Source organism: Ovis canadensis, chromosome 20, assembly GCF_042477335.2.
Source record: "Ovis canadensis isolate MfBH-ARS-UI-01 breed Bighorn chromosome 20, ARS-UI_OviCan_v2, whole genome shotgun sequence".
In the NCBI taxonomy this organism is placed as follows: Eukaryota; Metazoa; Chordata; class Mammalia; order Artiodactyla; family Bovidae; genus Ovis; species Ovis canadensis.
Window position 1 is genome coordinate 58,007,317 of NC_091264.1, and position 21,170 is coordinate 58,028,486.

The following is a 21,170-nucleotide window of genomic DNA, read 5'->3' on the forward strand; positions in this document are numbered from 1 at the left end:
TTCTAAAGGCTGGCAACAGTCAGCCAAAGCCTAGGGGATCTGGAGCACCCCAAATGGATTTGGCCAACCTTGACCTAGGCTCGAGAAGGAGGACGAGGAGGAGCAGAGCCCTCCTGACACAGAGACTCCCAACAAGGCCAGGACAGGGCGTGAGAAGAGTCAGATGACAGTCAGCGTAACTACTGGTCCAGCACTTTCTCAAGTAAGACTTGGCAGACGCTGTCACTGTAACACTGTCTGCTGAGAAAAGAGGGAGAAACATTTACCAACTGTCCGTTCCAATGTCAACATTTTACACCACCCACGACGCTCTCTCCTAGGACGATGCTTCACCCATATGGGCATATTGAATGAGTGGCTCCACCTTAAAATCCAATTGACTGTTTTCAGAATCACACTTCAGTAGATCTTATAATTGCTTTAATTCCTCTAGGTCTTTTCATTCCTGGTGCTTTGCTTTAATAAAAATTTCTTAGAAACTGAGAGTTGAGGGTGACAGGTACCATCTAGACTCATCCCAACAACCTGACATTTGAGGACATGAAGACCTTCAAACTCATAATGCTTCAGGGACCCTTTCTTAAGGGCCACAATCACTCTAACCCCTTTTATCACTTGGGACAAAACTCTTTTCCAGTGTACTTGAGCATCTATAGATCTCAGGGAGGTAAAGAAAAAGTAACCTCGTTGGCAAAATCAAGGCAGGCGGGATGGACCTGCCTTTCCAGAAAGTCCAGTTACATCTAGAGCTGAGGCCAACGCAGAACTACTCTGCGGAGCCTCTAACATAATCCTTCAGAAAAACTCCCGGACTTCACAACACAGGCTGATCTCTAAGTTCGGTCTTATAGCCTGATGTTCTACCTGCTGTCATCCAGTATGGTTTGAACTCAGGAGATTCAATTATTCAACAGAAAGAGAGAGAACAGCATTGAAACAGCTACACTGCCATGTGTGAAGTAGATACCCAGTGGGAATTTGCTATATGATGCAGGGAGCTCAAAGGGGACATATGTATGCCTATGGCTGATTCCTGTTGATGTATGGCAGAAACCAATACAATACTGTAAAGTAATTATCCTCCAATTTAAATAAATGCAAAAAAAGAAAACAGACCTATATATGGGACCTCAACCATGTGCCAGGCAGTGTGCAACAGTGACAGATGATGGCAGGCTGGTAAGGGCTGTGGGCAAGACTGAAAGGAAGCGGATGAATTTTAGAGACGTCTGGGAAGCCAAGTCAACAGGACCCAGGACTGACTGGGTGGTTGAGGGGGAGGAGGCAGATCATTCCTGATGTCCCTTGGATCATGTCAGTGGAATGGCCCCCTCCATTCACGGAATCAGGGAACACTGTTGGGGCATCAGTTTGGGGGACGGTGGTGAGCACCCAATGACTTCAACATGTTGCATAGTGAAAGCACTTAACCCTTTGATTACAGGGTTCTGCATGGGGACCCCTCTCTTCCATCACTGTCTTACGTGACCACTCAGTAGTGAGCCAGATACTGATCTTTCCTGGAGCAGATATACCGAAGAACTGGACATGGTTGGGCAGCGTCTAGAGGAGAAGACAGTGGCATCAGTGTGGAAAATTCCGCTTTCGGAGGAAACTGCCAAATTCAACGGAGGCAAAGAGGACAGACGGGCGGACTCTTCTTCATCGCTGGAGAAGACCCCAGGGTGTGCCATTTGGAGCTGGATTTGAGAGAAGGAACCGTTCTCCCTACACAGGGAGGAGGAGAAGTGGATCTCTGGAAGGAGAAAGAGACCCAAAAGGAACAGAGCAGGCTGAAAGAATATGGCGTTGCCTGGGAGCTGTAAGAAACCCAGGGAACCAGCGGAGTCAGCTACACTGGGTGAGACAGGGAGTCAGTGCTGAGAGGCGGGGATGGATCTGGAGCCAGACTCTGCAAGCCTTCGGAAAACTGGGTGTTTGGGTTTCATCCTATTTGCAGAAGGAGACGGATGGGAATCTGAAAATGGGAATTGACATAATTACATTCAACGAATACTTCCGGAATGCTCACTGTGTACCAGACAGTTGAGCTATGTCAGTAAACAGGAGATAAAAAATGATCTGATAAAAATACCAGTGTAAGCTATGACGGAGCTTAACTGGGGGGTAGGGTGGAGAGCAGACAACACACAGCGAAACTTAGTAAACAGCACAGCATGCTGGGAGACAGCTACTGGAGGGAGAAAAGAAAAGGTAAGTACGACAAGTAAATGATATCAAGGGTGTCTGGGGGGGGAGGGACTCAGTTTTAAATAGCCTGATTGAGAAGACATACGATCAGGACACAATCAGATTTGTTTCCGAGAAATATTATAGTGACAGCCAACAGCATCTTGAACTGGAGTGTGAAAAGACAGGTGGTGGAGCCTAACAAAGGAGGCCAGCAGACACATCTGGAGTGACAGAAGGGACACGGAGAAAAGATGTGATCCAGCAGAGAGAGAATCAGCACATCATGGTAATTTTCTAGATCCACATGGGGACAAGCAAGCAAGAACGAAGTTTTCGCTTCCCAAGACCAGGGAGATAATGAAGACTTTACATGTTTTAATGAACTCTGACTAGAAAGGAAAGCAGCAGAAAAGGATGGCTGCTCAAGGACAAGGGCTTTGAAACCAAATATTGAAGTCTTTTGTTGTTGTTGTTGTTTTCCTTTAGGGAGCTGGATTTTATTTCTTAAGCTCACGGAGCACTACTGAAGAAAGTTTGTCAGGAAGGGATGGGAAGACAGGATCACATTACTAGGCTGAGCAGCCAGCACCAGTGGAGAGCAAGAGATGGAAGATGCAGGGAAGAGATTGAGAAGTTTGTGAAACAGGGTTCTTAGGGAGAAGAGGTGGGATCAAAAGTACTTCAGAAATTAGTCATCAAAGACTTTACTCTGAGCTACAAACATCTGAACCGAGGTCTGTGATCACAAATGGCATGGATCAGATGTGAGCCTTAGGAAGATGAATCTGGCAGCAATGGATAAAGTGGATTGTGACTGAAGAGACAAAGATAAAGATGGATAAAGTGGATTGTGACTGAAGAGACAAAGATAAAGATGGAGGAGACTTTAAGTAAGCCTGGGCTACAGAGAGGCTGAGCAGACTGGTTTAAAAAAAACAACTGCAATGAGGAAATAGAAGCCGAATGGAGTAAGTAAACAGCCTCTGGAGCAATACTGATTTTGGAAATTATTCTCTTTAAAGGGTACCAGCTGCTTGAGTTGGTACCCTCTTGAGCGTACTAAGTCACTTCTATCATGTCCGACTCTTTGCAACCCCATGGATTGTAGCCCACCAGGCTTCTTGTCCATGAGATTCTCCAGGCAAGAATACTGGAGTGGGTTGCCACGCCCTCCTGCAAGGGATCTTCCCGACCCAGGGATCCAACCCGAGGCTCATGTTTCCTGCACTGCAGGTGGATTCTTTACCACTAGAACCATCTGAATGCCCCCTCAACAATGCCCAAAAGCTGGAAAGAGGCACACAGTGACAACTGTGGGAAGCCACAGCAAGGAGGTTTTGAATCCAGGATGGAAACCAGCTCAAGACAGTCTTGTAACCTGATTCCCACAAGATCACTTTCTCTTTTGTAGCCATCACCTTTTGAAAGCTTCTTACCTTAGCTGATAATCTCAGCTTGTCCAGATTTTGCACCTACCTACCTTCCTAATCTAGTCTCCTGCCTTCAAACTTACATGTTAAACTGTTGCTAGACTACTTTTCTCAGAAATTTCCAATGGCTCCCCATAACTTCGAGTAGAAAGTTCTAGTTTCTTGCTTTGCCCTTCAGGAATCTCCGTCTGAGTTCCTGCCCAGAATGATCTTCTAGTACTTCCCTATACAGACTCTGCAGCCCAAATGAAACAGTGCCTGGACCCAACAGACTTGGGGAGTGGGAATCAAACCACTGAAATTATATGCAAAATTTCATGTCTATTTGAGTATCTGCATTTGGCTGGAGGAGTTCCCATCGTTTGAGTCTCCGAACAGTCTAAGACACAAGAGGTAAAAAATTTAAAGCATCCAGGGGCTTTCCTGGTGGCTCAGAAGTAAAGAATCCACCTGCGAAAGCAGGAGTCACGGGTTCGACCCCTGGTCTGGGAAGATCCCACGTGACTCAGAGCAACTAAGCCAAAGTGCCACAATTATTGAGCTTGTGTCCAGAGCTCGGGAGCTGCAACTACTGAGTCCACAAACCACAACTACTAGAGCCCTAGAGCCTGTGCTCTGAAACAAGAGAAGACACTGCAAAGAGAAGCCCACTCCCCGCAAGTCGCGCAGCGACTAGAACCCAGCACAGCCAAAGATAAACAAACAAAATTATTATTATTTTTTAATTAAAGCATCCAGGCTGAGGCCTTTATGACTTGAGCCAACTTAAATCATCTTCTGCTAAGGGGTAAAGGGAAAGGGTATACACTGAAGCCAAAACAAAAAACAAAAAAAAAAACAAAAAAACCCAGATACGAGTTATTCAGGATTGCCACAGAGTTAGCTCTCATAGTTGGTGCTTCCTAATGGTCTGTTCAGCCAGTAAATGGATGAGGGCACTGACCCCACTCATTCACACCATCTTGAGAGGTATGAAACTCAGCATCCCTATTCGACTCAGAAAAATGCACCGCAAGGACCAGAAAGCTCTTTCACAATCACAACTTTCAGAAATGAACAAAAATCATTCTGAAATTACCATGCTAAAATAATTATAAGAAATTAGGAGTGCCTTTGGAAAATTTAGAGTGGAAAAGAGCTGACAAAACATTACAAAGGCCTAATTATAACTCCATCGTTAAATGAATCCTTATGAAGTACATTATTAAACCCAAGATGTTTAGTCCTTAAGTCTAGATTTATGTTCTAATCATCACACGACTTCTTCCCCTCTGTTCATCTGATGGAAGGGGCTAGCTCTCAACCTGCTTTGCCCCTAGACAATGACCTTGGAAGGCTTAAGAGTGAGGAAAGAGACCAACTCTGAACACAGTTTGAGGAGGAAGAAAAACAAGAAAACAGAACAAGGCTCAGAATATAGTGGCCTCTGTCCAACCAACCCCAGGGACAGGAGCAAACAGGATGGAGCCAAGTAGGTGAGGAAGGTCTGTTCACGAAAACAGCCTTCTTTTGAAACACATCAAGAAAAGGCTGCTTTGCCCAAGCCCACTGCTCTCAGAGGTGGCTTCCTCTTGCTGCTGAGAGAGGAGACAGCTGTCTGGAGAGAGGGCTCACTGAGACACAAATCAGCTCGAATGTCAACGGCCAGAGCTGAGAACACCGACCCCCGCAAGGTGGGAAGCTGGGCAGCTGAGCTCATTCAGAGGGCTGAGGGAGGAGGGGAGGTCTGGATCTCTGGGGTCTTCCCTGAGCATCTATCAAAAACCCCCTCCTAACAGACCAGGTGGGCTGGGCTCCCTTTCAGGACATGACTGGGATGGACTGGCTTTATCAGACAGCGGGGCCTGTCTGGGAAGAGGTGGCTTTTCATTCTCTTTGGCAAAGCAGGAGACAAAACACCTGATAGATGCATGATTTTAACACATTATTGACCAGGGGATTTTTGCAGAAGCTAATGCCTGTGGCCGGTGATTTGTTATGTACGTGAATATTGATACAGTCTGGTCAAAAACGTTCAGGGTAACAAATACCAGAGCATTAATACCTCTCTGGTCAATAAGTTGTTAATTACCAAGAACCCAAGTGGCTGTGTCTGTGTGTGCTCTGGAGTCACACACCACCACCCCCAACCAGCTCCCCAGGGTGGCCAGGCTGCTCCTGGTGGGCTCTTAGAGCCTGTGGGGGATGGGGAACAGCAGGGCACTTCAGCGGGCATTCCCTTGCGTTGGTTATTTCTCATGGTGGCTCAGCTTTCAAAAGGCTTATCAAAAGGAAGCACCAGCTTTGGTGTCCTGCTGGCCTAGAATGTGTTAGTCACTCAGGGTCCCCCTGAGAAGTCTGGACAGAAGGGAGCAACAGCGTCTGTGTTGTCTGATGTCTAGACAATGGACGAGGCAGAAGGGCCAGCACATCTGGGGCCTCTACTCTAGATCTCTCCACGTGCCAAGTGCTCTTGGGATTTCTGAACAACTCGAGAGGCTCCCAGGTTGGACTCTTGCTTCTCAACCCAAAGCGAACCCCAGAAGAGAGTGCTTAAGTAGCAGGATCTGGGAACATTCACTTCCCCTTCTAATAAGATTGCAAGGGGTTCTGTTTTCATGACATCTCACCAGCCTAGGAATGGGAGCCCAAGATGGGGGTGGAGAGCTGCCAGTCAAGTACACTGAGCTGCCCAGGACACAAAACTGCCACTTTTCTGCCTCAGGCAGGATGACCTTTGCTTACGGCTGCAAAACAATGTCACACAGGTCCCTGGCCATTTAGGAAGTGCTCAATGACTATCGCTTTCCCCTTTTAAAAATGCAATTTCAGTTCCAAGCGACACCTTATCACAGGGTCATGAAGAGTAGTTACGAAGCATCGGGCATAAGAGGGCCGTGGTTTCCCTTTTTCACTCCAAAACTATCAAAGCACAGTCTCCTTTAGAGGCCAGATCTCTTTTGAAGAGTTTCTATCCAACCTAGGACTGATCTGTGTTAACTACCAGGTGTGTTTAAAAAAAACAAGAGTGATGCATTTTTATTCTAAAAATCAGGACCCACTGCCTAGTTCCAGGAAGTGCTGAATGGGAGGACTGGGCATTAGAGGGGGCAGCCATGAAGGTGAATGGAGGCTCCATTGCCCAGAAAAGGTCGCCTGGTTTAGGGGATACACAGGACCCGGTAAGGGCTGGGAGGCAAAGCAGAACTGCCACATTGCCCATGGAGCGCCTAAAGGGTTCAGTGCAAACACAAATGTGATTCCTGAAAACACGCCAGGGTTAACATCGCTGAGGACAAAGATCTGTGGTGTTCACACCTCTTCTTGCTCTAGCCTTCCCTGACCTTCACTGCCCTCACATGTCCTTCCACCCTCTATGCACCACCTGCCTCTTCCTCATCCCTCACCAGCAAGTCAAAGATGGATTCAATATTAGAATTAAGGTACGAGCACTGATTCAGGCGTGTCCTGTGTGCTTAGCCTCAGTCGTGTCTGACTCTTTGCAACCCCATGGACTGTAGCCCTGCTGGCTCCTCTTTCCATGGGGGTTCTCCAGGCAAGAATACTGGAGTGGGTTGCCATACTCTCCTCCCAGGGATCTTCTCAACCCTGGGATCGAACCCAGGTCTCCTGCACTGCAGGCGTATTCTTTACCATCTGAGCCACCAGGGAAGCCCATGAATACTAAAGTGGGTAGACTATTCCTTCTCCAGGGGATCTTCCTGACCCAGGAATCCAACTGGGGTCTCCTGCATTGCAGGCAGATTCTTAACCCACTGAGCTACTAGGGATGAACACAGGTTCACTGAACAAAGGCTTTCTCTGTCTTAATCCAAAGGCTGGTTAATCTGAGTGATGCAGGCTCCAGTGAGGAGGGGACAGAGCTCTGGAGACGCTTGGCTACTTAAGACACACAGGTGGCTTCCTTTTCTACCTGGGACTTCCTAAAGGAAAAGCCAATCATATGCCCACAAACTTCACCCCTACTCCAGATCCAACCATCACACACCGCTCAGCCACTGTGCCTCTGGAGAGACAGAAAAATGTTTATATTTAGAAAGCAGCTAATCAATAATCCTGTTACAGGAAGGGTATTCTTCCCGAGGGAAGAACCAATAAGGGGTGCGCCTTACAGTCCTGAGGGCTAGAAATAGATAGAAAAAGTCAATCAGGCTGTATGTACCCAGGCCAATGAAAAAAAAAAGTGAAAGTCTGTTGCTAAACCGTGTCCAACTCCATGTGATCTCATGGACTGCAGCCCACCAGGCTCCTTTGTTCACAGAATTTCCCAGGCCAGAATACTGGAGTGGGTTGCCGCTTCCTTCGACCCAGAGTTCAAACCTAGATCTCTAGCTTGGGAGGTGGATTCTTTACCATTGAGCCAGCGCCAGGCACTGGCCAACTTCCCTTCTGGCTCCAGAGATTTCTGCCTGGCAGGGGGCCGTCCCACCCACTGGCAGGAGCTGGTCTTAAAGGGCTTTCCCAGGCTTGCCACTGTCTTCAGCACTCTGAACAGCCACCCTTTACTGGCACCTTGGCAAAGGCACACCAGGACGCTATGACAACAGATGGAGGAGAGAGGGGAATTCACGGATCCCATGGGACCAAAGATGGCCCAAGACATGTTTGTGTTAATCTGCTCTTGAAGCACTAGTTGAAATCCAAGAGGAACAGGAGACTATCCCTAAATCCTAGGCCCTAAGATGTACTTTTGAAGATGAAAAGAGGGTAGCTCTACTGGTTCTGAACTTTGGAGGTCATTGTATAAGCAGCTATATGACTAACATGAACTCTGCAAGCTCTGAACAGGATATGAGTCCCTTGTAACAGGAAGAGAGATTTTAATGAGGAGGTGCTTTGTGAATGACGACCATGACGATGATGATAATAGTATTTTAACAGTGACCAGTTTTTAGACACAAAGTCAGCCAGGCACTTAACCTAAGCACTCGATACATAACACCTTACACAATCCTCACATTAATCTTATGAGTTACTGTTGTTATTCAATCTCCACTTTACAGGTGGGAAAATTGAGAAACTGATGAATAGGAAGATGTGATTCTCAGCAAAGAGAAACCCAGGCTTTAAATGAAGAGTTGTCTATTTTCAAGAATACCTTCCCACACTATGAAAACCTGGCTCTTCAAATCTGTTAGTGACTAATATAATAGGGCTTCAGTGATGAGGGAGAAAACAAGCTTCTTTTTGAAAAGGCTACAAAACAGATGCCAGTGTAAGTTAATCTAGACAGCATATTAAAAAGCAGAGACATTACTTTTCCAACAAAGGTCTGTCGAGTCAAAGCTATGGTTTTTCCAGTAGTCATGAGGGCTTCCCTGGTGGCTTAGAGGTTAAAGCGTCTGCCTGCAATGCGGGAGACGTGGGTTCGATTCCTGGGTCAGGAAGATCCCCTGGAGAAGGAAATGGCAACCCACTCCAGTATTCTTGCCTGGAGAATCCCATGGATGGAGAAGCCTGGTGGGCTACAGTCCAAGCAGTCGCAAAGAGTCGAACACGACTGAGCGACTTCACTTTCATGAGGAGTGAGAGTTGCCCCATAAAGAAAGCTGAGTGCTGAAGAATTGATGCTTTAGTCCCTTGGACTGCAAGATCAAACCAGTCAATCTGAAAGGAAATCAGTCCTGAATATTCATTGGAAGGACTGATGCTGAAGCTGAAACTTCAATATTTTGGTCACCTGATCCCAAAGAACCGACTCATTGGGAAAGACCCTGACACTGGGAAAGACTGAAGGCAGGAGAAGGGGACGACAGAGGATGAGATGGCTGGATGGCATCACTGACTCGACAGACATGAGTTTGAGCAAGCTGGAGTGCTGCAGTCCATGGGGTCACAAAAAGTCAGACACACGACTGAGCTGAGCAAAAGAAAAGTGACGTCACTGGTCTTATCCTGTGGCTGCTGCTAAGTTGCTTCAGTCGTGTCCGACTCTGTGAGACCCCACAGACAGCAGCCCATCAGGCTCCACTGTCCCTGGGATTCTCCGGGCAAGAACACTGGAGTGGGGTGCCATTTCCTTCTCCAATGCATGAAAGTAAAAAGTGAAAGTGAAGTTGCTCAGTCGTATCCGACTCTTAGCGACCCCATGGACTACAGCCTACCAGGCTCCTCTGTCCATGAGATTTTCCAAGCAAGAGCACTGGAGTGGGGTGCCATTGCCTTCTCTGGTCTTATCCTAAAATGTCATAAAACATACGCATATATAAAAATAGACAAACTAGGATTGTCTATTAGGCCCTAAGCCTGGTCAAAGCAGGGGCCATAAATTTGAAAACCTTCTCTCAGACTTGGTTAATATTTTTAAAAAAAGAATTTCTAGGGCGCAATGGTAATTCACATGCTTTGGAAGAAAACAATTCTATTAAGTCGAGTACTTTCTATTTTCAGAGTTCTGTGCTGAGAGGATATTCACATTCCAGGATCACAGACAGCCAATGGACAAAGAACATTGCTAGCAGACTAGACAGGAGAGGAATTTAAATTGATAGAAGTGTTTCTATTCATTGAGATAGTAGATGTTATCCACAGAATTCTTCCTGAGATAGTCAAAACAAAGTTCCTGTTTCATCTCTCAGGAATCTAACCTTCAACCACCAAAGAATGTAACAACTACAAAAACTTATAACACATTCTATTGTTCCTTTAATCTACAAATTTGTGCTGGGAATGGAACCTTTGCACTTAAATCATAAAAGAACTCTCAATCCTTTGTTAATCCAAAGTGACAATCAAAATAATGTAAATTCTGTGCTCATCCTAAAACCTCAGATCCTTGGGTCCCACGCTCTTCAATAACTACATAATGCCACTCACAGCTTCAAATTAGACCTCAACGAAACTTGGTTTCTCCTGCAGGGGTCAGCAAACTCTTTCTGTAAAGCCAAATCATAAATATGTATGTTCAGTTGCTCAGTCTGTCACAACACCTTGTGACTCCAGGGACTCCAGCCCACCAGGGTCCTCTCTCTGTCCATGGGATTCTCCAGGCAAGAATACTGGAGTGGGTTGCCATGCCCTCCTCCAAGGGATCTTCCCAACTCAGGGACTGAACCTGCATCTTCTGAGTCTCCTGCACTGGCAGGCAGGTTCTTTACCACTGTGCCACCTGGGAAGCTCCAATATGGGCCATTCACTTCTGCTGCAAATACTCAATTCTGCTGCTGCAACATGAAAGCAGCCTCAAACAAATGTACACAAGTGGACATGGCGTGTTTCAAAGACTCTTATTTACCCAAACAGGCAGCCAGCCTTTGGGACCACGTCAACCCTTGCCCTGTAGCATGGAGTTGCTGGTAATCTTTCTGCCATCTCGAAGGAAGAGCCCAGCTGAGTATTGAGCCAACAGAGAAGAAAATAAAAGGTTGAGCGACGTATTGCTCAGGTTAGCCCCTGAATCACTTGGGTCCTGGATCCAGCCATGCCTGAAACCATCCTAAACCCAGACCGATGAATTATATGAACCAATGAATTATCCTTGTCACTTAAGCCAAGGTGGGTTGGGTTCACTTTCACTTGCAACCACAAGAGTTCTAACAAATTAACTGTGTGATCCCCAGCTTGCTCTCCTATAAAAAAAGGACAATATTGACTTGCAAGGATTAATAGGTATATACTTAAAAGCACTCATTGTAGTACTTAAAAGTCAGGCAGACCACCTGGCCAATGAGGGTTCAATCTAGGGGTACAATTCCTTACCTCTTCACCCTAGGATATCCCTTAAGGAATTAGATGATTTTTTTTTTTTTTTTTTTAGTTTTGGAGGCTCTGAACTATGCTGAAACATTCCAGGTTGATGTAAGAATCAACTGAAGTAAGTACCAGCGCAATTTATTAAATCACTGGTTTGCATATTAAACCTGTTGAACCAGAATGTGAATGTACAATAAGCAGCCCAGGGATTTCTGATGCCAGGGTTCTGAGAATCACACGTGAAGAAACAGACTAGCTAGGGAATTCCTACAGAAGCCTAGAATCCTACTCCCATCTCCCCAGTTAAATCTATAGCCTTCAGGAGGCTAAGGAGGACCATCCCTAGTGCAGAAAACTAAGTCATGCTTCAGTACCATCAGCCAGCCCCCAAATCCTCAAGTCACTAGAATTTTTTGCTTGCTTACTAAGTCATGTCCCTATAGACCCTATAGACCACAGTCTGCCAAGCTCCTCTGTCCATGGGATTCTCCAGGCAAGAATACTTGAGTGGGTTGCCATGCCCTCCTCCAGGGGATCTTCCTAACCCAGGGATCAAACCCATGCCTCTTACATCTCCTGCATTGGCAGGCAGCTTCTTTACTACCAGAACCACCTGGGAAGCCGAAGATGCTTAATGTCCATGGAGTGCTTTATTCTTTCCAAGCGCTTTTACCTCTGTCATCTCATTAGATTTTCAAAACCTCCCCTTTAGGCAGGTAGGGCACCAAATTTCCTAACTTTGTTTCCCTGCAATTATGATTAACATCCTATTTTCTCAAATACCACAATTTAGTCTTTCTGAGACCTAAGAAGGTCCATGACAAACGTTTTAATTCTTTATTTCCCAAGCTTAATTTAACCACAAATATCATTGGTGTTTCCTGGTGGATCATGATTTTGGTCTCATGAGAGACTAATGTTCACAAGAACAAAATTTGCAAAACGCCAAGGCAGTGTCTTTTAGATGTCCCCTTTCATTGCTGCAAGAAGTTAAGACATTGAGGGGTCAACTGACGCCCAGAATGCGGCAGCTCAGAGGAATTAAAGTGGTCCAGGGCTTCTGAGTCCAGAGACGGTCAATTGTCTTGCATATCTCTTATCTACTGGATGGCTCGAGAATGCTCAAGACCAGGCTGTGTAGGTTATTGATTCATCTATTTTCAAACAGTCTTTCCCTACATTAATACTGTCAAGGTTCACACACTTCTCAATATTTTTCCTTCCTAGAGCTCATTCTCGGAGAAGGCAATGGCACCCCACTCCAGTACTCTTGTTTGCAAAATCCCATGGACGGAGGAGCCTGGTGGGCTGCAGTCCATGGGGTCACTAATAGTTGGATACAACTGAGCGACTTCACTTTCACTTTTCACTTTCATGCATTGGAGAAGGAAATGGCATCCCACTCCAATGTTCGTGCCTGGAGAATCCCAGGGACGGCAGAGCCTGGTGGGCTGCCGTCTATGGGGTTGCACAGAGTCGGACACGACTGAAGCGACTTAGCAGCAGCAGCAAAGCTCATTCTAAGATCTCATAAGAATAGTCACTCAGTTATTACTGAATACAGGATGACAGACAGCCTTAGGAAACCTCACATTCCACTGAAAAGAACCATTTCTTGAGTCTACTTTCTCTTACGCTCAGATTTCTCATTCTCTTCCTCTGATGATGTTAGTTTCCCTATTTGCCTCCCATTAGTTCACGGACCAGCCCCTCAGGACCATTTGTCATTTGTGCAGTGATTGTGTGAAATCTAAACATACCTCTGGAAAAAACACTTTAGCAAGAATGTTGCTTCCTTGCTAAAATATGTTTTCATTCCCTTTCCCTGTGTGTGTTATTCCATCAGTAGCTCTACCTTGGGCCTTGACCATTACTCAGAAAGTAAGAAATTTTGCTTATATATTTTTTGAGACTTTCACAGGGAATTCTTAATTTCACTTGCTTCAGAAAACAGACATTAAGTGCCATTAGTCTTTTTTTTCACAGGTAAATGTCCTATTTTGCTTGTCCTCTCAGTAATTTCTTTGGGGACCTTTTATTCTTCTTCTCCAAGAAAGACATTCCATTTTTAAAGAGATCTCAGCAAGAAAAGTCACTAGTTCATTTTCCCCCATAAGGTGAGAATTCACATTTAATTTAGTTTATTTTAGAATTCTTATTATTTTTTCATATGACTACTTATATTGACCTCAGAGCCTTAGAATTTGGACTCTGAAACCACAGTCTAAGTGCCAGACGTCAGTTTGCTTTGAGACAATGGGCAAGTTAATTAACCTCTCATAATTACATTTCCTTCATTGCAAAATGGGGATAATACCTACCTCTCTGGTTATATAATCATTATATTAACACATATAATGAGTTTAATGTATTAAACTCTAGAATAATAACTGGCACTTACTGTGTGTTCCTTACATACTTTTTAACTTCAAGTCTAGGAGTTTGAATGATTTTGGATGATTTGGTCTGTGACTCTCTGAATTCATTCTTGGCTCCATTTGAAACTCATCTGGAGGTAAGGAAAGGTGGAGGGCTACTAGGTCTTAGCTGGAGGGTAGCAGAAAGCAGAGTTAATGACTATCAAATAGGACTCCTGATCCAGAACAAGGAAGCTAACTGGACAGTACCAGGTCTAAGGGGGAAGCCTCAAGTTCCTGAAGTTGAATCATTAGAGTTTTGACATAGACTATGTCAACCATTCTCTCCTCCACCCCCACTTTACTTGCAATAAGTGATTTTAATTGATAAGCATCTTTTCAGTTTGCCTTTGAGGTTATATAATAAAACTTATCACTAAATTAACTCTAATTGTGCTAGTCTCTCTCCCCTTTCCAAAGTTGTCTAGGCATTAAAGGATAAAGCATCAGGTCTGGGAAAGGAAAAGAGGGATGTCATAAGATACAGACTGAGCTCAGGCCTCTCTCCTGTCTGTCCCTTCTGGCACCTGAAGAAGCACCAAGGCCCGTGAGCATGTGAAGTTACAATGCATTAACTCGGCAAACATTTGTTACACATGCATCATACAACTCAAGTCGTGGGATGGGGATTTAAGGAATGAGAAGATGAAGTTCCTACTATTTAACATCCTAAAATGAAAAGTATCCTACAGAAGCAAACCCTATTCCATTTTTAGAGGAATCTGAAATTGATATGGACATATTGAAGCACATACAGAATCAGAGATAATAGAAATTCCTTGCTCTGTGTGACAGAATCATCTTAAAGGTCATTATTTGGTGCAAAAGTGTCATCTATTTCTGGAACCAAACTCAAAATATAAAAAGCAGAGCAACACTCACAGATAATTTCTGACCATCCTAGATTTCAACAGGAAAAAGGGCTTACTTGCTTTTATCTGTACCTGAATCTCCGGGTACAAAAGCTACGGTATCTAAAATGCCCTGCTATCTTTGCATTCAGTTTCTTATATGATCATGGCAACTAGTATCTGAACGATAGAGCCATTCCCTTAAATGCATGAGGCACCTCAGGCGGAATCCTCGTTATATTACAAATAAGTCAAAATAGTAAGGACCAGGCAGGTTAACGACACGAACTGCTGTCCCGACTGATCACTCTCCTGATTTATCAGACAGCATTCCTGGATAGAATGTCCAAGTATTCCTTGGACAGTGCATGAGTTCAGCAGATACCAGGCAACACTGACGAGACATTTTGCTGCACAGCTAATCAAATATCAGTCCTGGATAGTCTGAAATTGATTCTGAAAGCAAAGGAAAGCTTTGCCATTGAAATGCAAGATGTGTAGAAAAATTCACACTTCCTGCTTCTGAACCTAACAAAGCAATGGAAAATCTTAACTGGTTTCAAGATTTTCTCATCCAAAATACAAAAATCTACTGTGTGCAAGAGGAGTTAATGGTCATTCTCACAGCAACAGTCTGAACAATGTTTTATCATTTATTAAGCACTTGCCTTTTATCACATCATATCCCTACAACAAGCCAACAAGAGGTAAAGTGAATATTTTATTGCCATTTCACAAAAGAGCAAATTGACAGTGGCAGAGATGGCTGGCTGCCTGGTTTCCCTTCCTCTTTAGTGAAAGCTTCTTGGGGTTTTGCCCAGATGAAGACTGTTTCCTAGGCTCCTCTGTGGATAGGTGTCGCTACATTATCAAGCTTTGACTTGAGCTATAAGCTAAAGCAACTCCTGGGAAATCTGCTTGAAGGGAAGGGATGTGCCATTTCTTTGGTCCACTTTTCTCTTCATCCAATTTCATGAAGCAAAGAGGTGATGACTGGAGCTTGGCAGCCACTATGAAGACAAAGGCCACCTCCTCATAGTAATGAAGGAGCAGTAAGCTAGGTGGCACCATGGTCCTTAAAACCTTTGCAGAGCCATCATACACAGTAGCTTTGAACTGATTGCCTCTGCACTTTTCTGTAAGAGATAAATAAGACCCGATCTTGTTTAGTCACTACTATTGAGTTTATGTGGAGAAGGCAATAGCACCCCACTCTAGTACTCCTGCCTGAAAAATCCCATGGACAGAGGAGCCTGGAAGGCTGCAGTCCATGGGGTCGCTGAGGGTTGGACACGACTGAGCGACTTCACTTTCACTTTTCACTTTCATGCATTGGAGAAGGAAATGGCAACCCACTCTAGTGCTCTTGCCTGGAGAATCCCAAGGACGGGGGAGCCTGGTGGGCTGCCGTCTGTGGGGTCACATGGAGTCGGACACCACAGAAGTGACTCAGCAGCAGCATTGAGTTTATGTGTTTTATGCAGCTGAATCTAATCCCAATATAAAGAATAGCTTGCAGATGTTTATACAAACTATAGTGTTAAGTGGCAGAACACCAAGTAGTAACATATATTATGTAGTAAGTATGCATATTCTCATTCCACACACTCTGGTGGAATTTTAGAACCTTTCATAATCTGTTTCTTGGTTTGTAAAGGAACCAAATCCTTTCATGATTTTTAACACTAATATTCATTTTCAAAAGCCAAACTAGGGACTTCCCTGGCAGTCCAGTGGCTAAGACTCCATGCTCCCAATGCAGGGGGCATAGTTCAGTCCCTAGTCAGGGAACTATGATCCCACATGCCACCCAGTGTGGCCAAAAATAAATAAATGAATAAAAAATAAAAAGCCAAACTTTACGAAGATGTTCTTCCTCCCTGCCCCCTTTCCCCTCTCTTCTATTGTATTTTTGTGTCTCTCAGATTTTTTGATTTAAATCATTAGATTTCCCAGGGCTCAGCTCTCCCTAGACAATGTCACTTACTCTTGTGGCTTTAATTAGCATTGATAAGCTGAATATTTCTAAATTTATAATGCATCTGAGAAGGCTCTTCTAACAGACACCACATGTACTAGCTGTGTACCTCTGGCCAAGTTACTTAACTTCTCTGGGTCTCAGTTACCACATCTGTAAAATGGGGATAACGGCATCTACTTCATTGGGTTATTGGGAAAACTCAGTTATTTTACACAAATAAAAGGCCATGAATGGCTCCTGAACCTACCCTCTATTGTTACTACTCTTCCTCTCCAAATAATATTTCACAGGCCTTTATTTAAGATGAATTATTTTTATCCTTGGTCTGCTCATTCTTCAGTAATGGCAATGCCAGTCACCTAACTGCTCAGGGAGAAATCCATGAGTCAGCCTTGACACCAAGGCTTCCGTCACCTCCTCTAGATCTAATTCATCACCAAAACAGGTCAAAACTACCTCTTAAATTATGTCTCGACTCTGCCCACCTCTCTCCTCAGGTCAGCCCATTTTCCACTGCACCATCAGAGGTCCTTCGCACAGTAGCCTGGGAAGCCCTCATAAACATCAATGGAAGCACGACACGGCTCTGCTCCAACCCCCAGTGAGGCATCCTGCCCTCAGGACAAGGCCCCAGTGTCTTCACATCAGCTCAGAGGGACCGTCCACCTGGCTCGCTACTGGCTCCAATCCTGCTCACTTTTTGTTTTCTTCAAACACAAGAAACACATCATTTCTGCATCAAGGCCTTTACACAGCCCATTGCCTCTGCCTGGATGGTTACTTGCTGCACTTCTGAATGCCAGTTTCCCCTTTAACAGAGAAGATTGCACCTCTTTCTGCCCATCTTCCTTCCTAACAGAACCCAAATCATCAAACTCAGCTGTCTATTCCTTTCCACAAGATCATAAGCTTCCTGGAGGCTGGCCCCGCTCCCAGCATTAGTGGGTGGATCTCTGATCAGTTATTAAAGTGTGGGTAGCCCACCCATATCTGGCCATTGAGCTATGTAAGGGGTGCCTGTACAGGTGGTCAGGCTTCTAAGAACTGCTTCTTTGCTTTTAGAGAAAGACACCAGGAGGTGGTCCTATTTCTGCCTCTGATCATGGTGGGCCTGTAATGTAAGGCCTGAACGTTTATAAGCATCTCACAACCAGCCTGGGAATGGAGTCCTGAAGCAAAAGAAGGCAGGGGAGAGAACCTCAGGGCAATGGATTCGGGCTTGAGCCTGCCTCATTTAAGGATTTATGATGTTAGGCAATAAATAATCTAATTATTTAAGGCCAAGATGTCCAGGGTCTTCCCTTATACTGCAGCCAGAAGCAGCATAACTGACCTGTCCATACTAGAATTCTGGAGACCCAGGTTCAACCCCTGGATCTGGAAAAATCCCCTGGAGAAGGGAACAGCTACCCATTCCAGTATTCTTGCCTGGAGAATCCCATGGACAGAGGAGCCTGGCAGGCTACAGTTCCTGAGGTTGCAAAGAGTCCAACACAACTGAGCAACTAACATTTTCACTTTCACTTTTCCATACTAGATAGAGAGCAGGGACCATTTATGACACATAGGAAATGATCAATGAATATTTTTGAGTGAATAAATGAATGAACGTTTCTCAGGAAAAGATAAGATAGGAAATATTATATATACCCAAACCAGAGTGTTTCCTGAAATGTTCAGAGTCAGGAAAAACAACTGTGGTTGAGACTCATTCTTTCTTTACTTGTAGGCAGAGCCATGGCTGGAGGTGGGGCTGTGGTGTAGGAGACCGGCCATTTCTAAGATGTAGGAAAGAAACGACACCGTGAATTCTCACATTTTCAGCAATTGAGAGAAGAGAGGTTTTCATGTCTCTTAGAAGAGTTGTTTAGTTCTTAAGTGTTCTCCCAAATCTTCCCGAACTGAGACTTTATTTCAACTCAGTCACTGCTTTTCACAAAAGTTTGTCCCATAGGCCAAATATAAATAAAATATTTGCTGACCTAGACTGAATTTCATACATTTTTGAAGGGTGACATCACAAGCTGAACTCCATTTTCCCATTTGCTACTCAACAGCATTAAAATCAGAGTAACTCAAACGGCCCAACCAGGAGGGATTAATTAAGTTAAGGGACAATCACTGAGCAAACAACTGTGTGGCCATTAAATACAACGATGGGCATCTCTATCAACATGAAAACTGCCACAGTTTCTTGTTCAATGGAAAATAAATTGCCAAATATTTTATGTGGTATAATTTGATTTTTCTAAAAGAGAAGTTTTCTACTGAAAAATGGAAGTACAGTCTTTACAGACTAATAAAAAACAAAAAACACACCGGCTGGTTAATAAGACATAGTTAAAATGAACTTTTGTCTTGGGGAAAATAATGTGAGTTTTTAATCTTAGCACTAAATTGACCACAAAAGCAAAGAGTAATTCAAATATATTCTGTTATGCAAAGCTCAAAGCAAGCACTCTGTGCATCCTCTGAAGGCTATAGGGATGTGTATGTAAATAGGAGTTGCCTGCGACCTGGGGTAGATCCACTAAGCCGAAAGAAATCTGATACCACGAAGTCGATATTTTCACAGGCTTTCTAACATTATTTGCTATTTGTTGAACTATTCTTCAAGAAACATTGAGGGTAATTTCTTCATCTATTTCCCATCTCTTTGCTCCCCAGAAAAGTAAATGTTTTTGCCATTCACACTGGCTCAAATGCAAATATAACTGTTCTCTTTTATGCTTATTTAAAAATTCGATGCAGTTACAGAATTGAATGGATCTGAGAAAGTCAACTCAGGAGGACAAGTCAGGTGAAAACAATACTTATTTGCAAATGGAGAAGACATAGGATATTTAAGTCTCACAAAGAAATCCTCTCTGTAACACTCAAGATACTCACAAGCACAACCCCAAAGCCAATAATAGGATTTTTAAAAAATATTATCAGGAGAACTCAGCTACATACCCACTAGGGGAGAAAAAAACCAGCTGTTTATTTTTAGCTCTTTCTTAGCAATAACTGAACTTGTAAGATAAAATATGAGGGGAAGTGGTTTGGAGGGGAAAAATTCTATTTTAAGGACTTTAACAAAAATTCGTTTCCCCATCAAACCTTTTATGAATTCAATTCACCAACATTTATCAAAAATCTGCACTCTACAGCTTTGTGAATTAGACCAAGAGGAGTCTCTGCTCTTCAGACATACTTGGAATACTGTAAGACACACAGGGTCATCTAATGACTTAGACAAGACACGGAGAAAACAATTTTCAGGTTTTCTTGAAGATAGGATCATGCAGAAATGTCAGCAGAAACATATCTTGGGACCATTTTTGCTCTCATATTTAGTATAAGGTACACACAATTTTATTAAAAAACAAACTATTAACAGTACTTTGTTGGACGTGAGGCAGACAAGTAAGCTCTATCTTTATAGCACCAAGAAAGTTCTTTTCTCAACAATTCAAACCAGACAAGTTGAGGCAGAATAAAAGTCAGATTTGTATGAATTAAGCTTCAAAACTTCTGACAGATTGAACCAATACCATATACAGGATTTTTCTGCTGGTTCTGGGCTTGACCAACGACATTCAGTGCAGAATGTATCTCTTTAATAAGTGGTAAATATAGGTGATGCTAGTAGTGAAGAACATGCCTGCCAATGCAGGGGACACAAGAAATGCGAGCTTGATCCCTGGATCAGGAAGATCCCCTGGAGGAGGGCATGGCAACCCACTCCAGCATTCTTGCCTGGAGAATCCCATGGACAGAGGAGGCTAGCGCCTGCAGTCCATAGAGTCACAAAGAGTTGGACATGACTGAAGTGACTTAGCACAGCACAAACATAGATTAGGCCAGGAAAAATTTGACAAAATTATTCCCAAGCTATATAATGTCAGAAAAATAAATTCATGGGTAATTATTCTACAGTATTAGGTAAAAATAATGTATTCCTGAATTCCTTCAACCTGATGCTGAAATCTGATATTGCATTAAACTAGTAGACTATTCCATAGGTCTCAGAATAGCAGTACAGAAAACTACATACCTGTTCTATCATAAATATTTTCAAGCCACAATCTTAAAACTGACACCTTTCTCAACAACCCCCTATAACATCCTATTACAGGTTAAACAACCTCATAATCATGCAGAACTTGATGTAAGATTAAGAAGTGCAAACAATGATTTCATTTTTCTTGCTACCTTTGCTTGGGCAATGGTGAGTTAAAGAGAAAGCTGGTAGTTTTTGAAACTTATTTTAAAGACATGAGTAATGTCCACACATTGGTATGCACCCTAAAAATAAATGAGCCTGCTTCAGGTGATATAACCAACGTGCCAAAAATTACCTGGAAAGGTATCTTAGTAGACAGGTAAAACAATCCTTTTCTCACACACTCCAAAAGACCGTCCCCTCCCAGCCGCACATGAAAGGGACTAAACCTTAGCTTTAAGGCTTTACTTTAGAAGGCTTTACCTTAAAAGCTAGCACCAACATGGGGGTGGGGGAGAGACCAAAATATTGTACTGCTCTGCTTAAAGGTTAAATGAAATCTGTTACAAGTAAACTAACCGCGGACTTCTACCACTTTAGGATACAGTAACATTCTAT

General features: G+C 43.8%; 1 protein-coding gene and 1 long non-coding RNA gene across 20 annotated transcripts in view; one reads left to right on the plus strand and one right to left on the minus strand.

Moving 5' to 3' along the window:
- The window catches only part of PHACTR1 (phosphatase and actin regulator 1), a 548,621-nt gene that overhangs the window by 195,672 nt on the left and 331,779 nt on the right, over positions 1–21,170 (minus strand). The gene's annotated exons all lie outside the window — the stretch shown is intronic.
- LOC138425306 (uncharacterized) lies at positions 2,123–18,551 on the plus strand. Its single transcript, XR_011251155.1, has 4 exons — positions 2,123–2,214; positions 10,866–11,007; positions 11,380–11,436; positions 17,062–18,551. It is a non-coding gene; the product is annotated as an uncharacterized lncRNA (long non-coding RNA).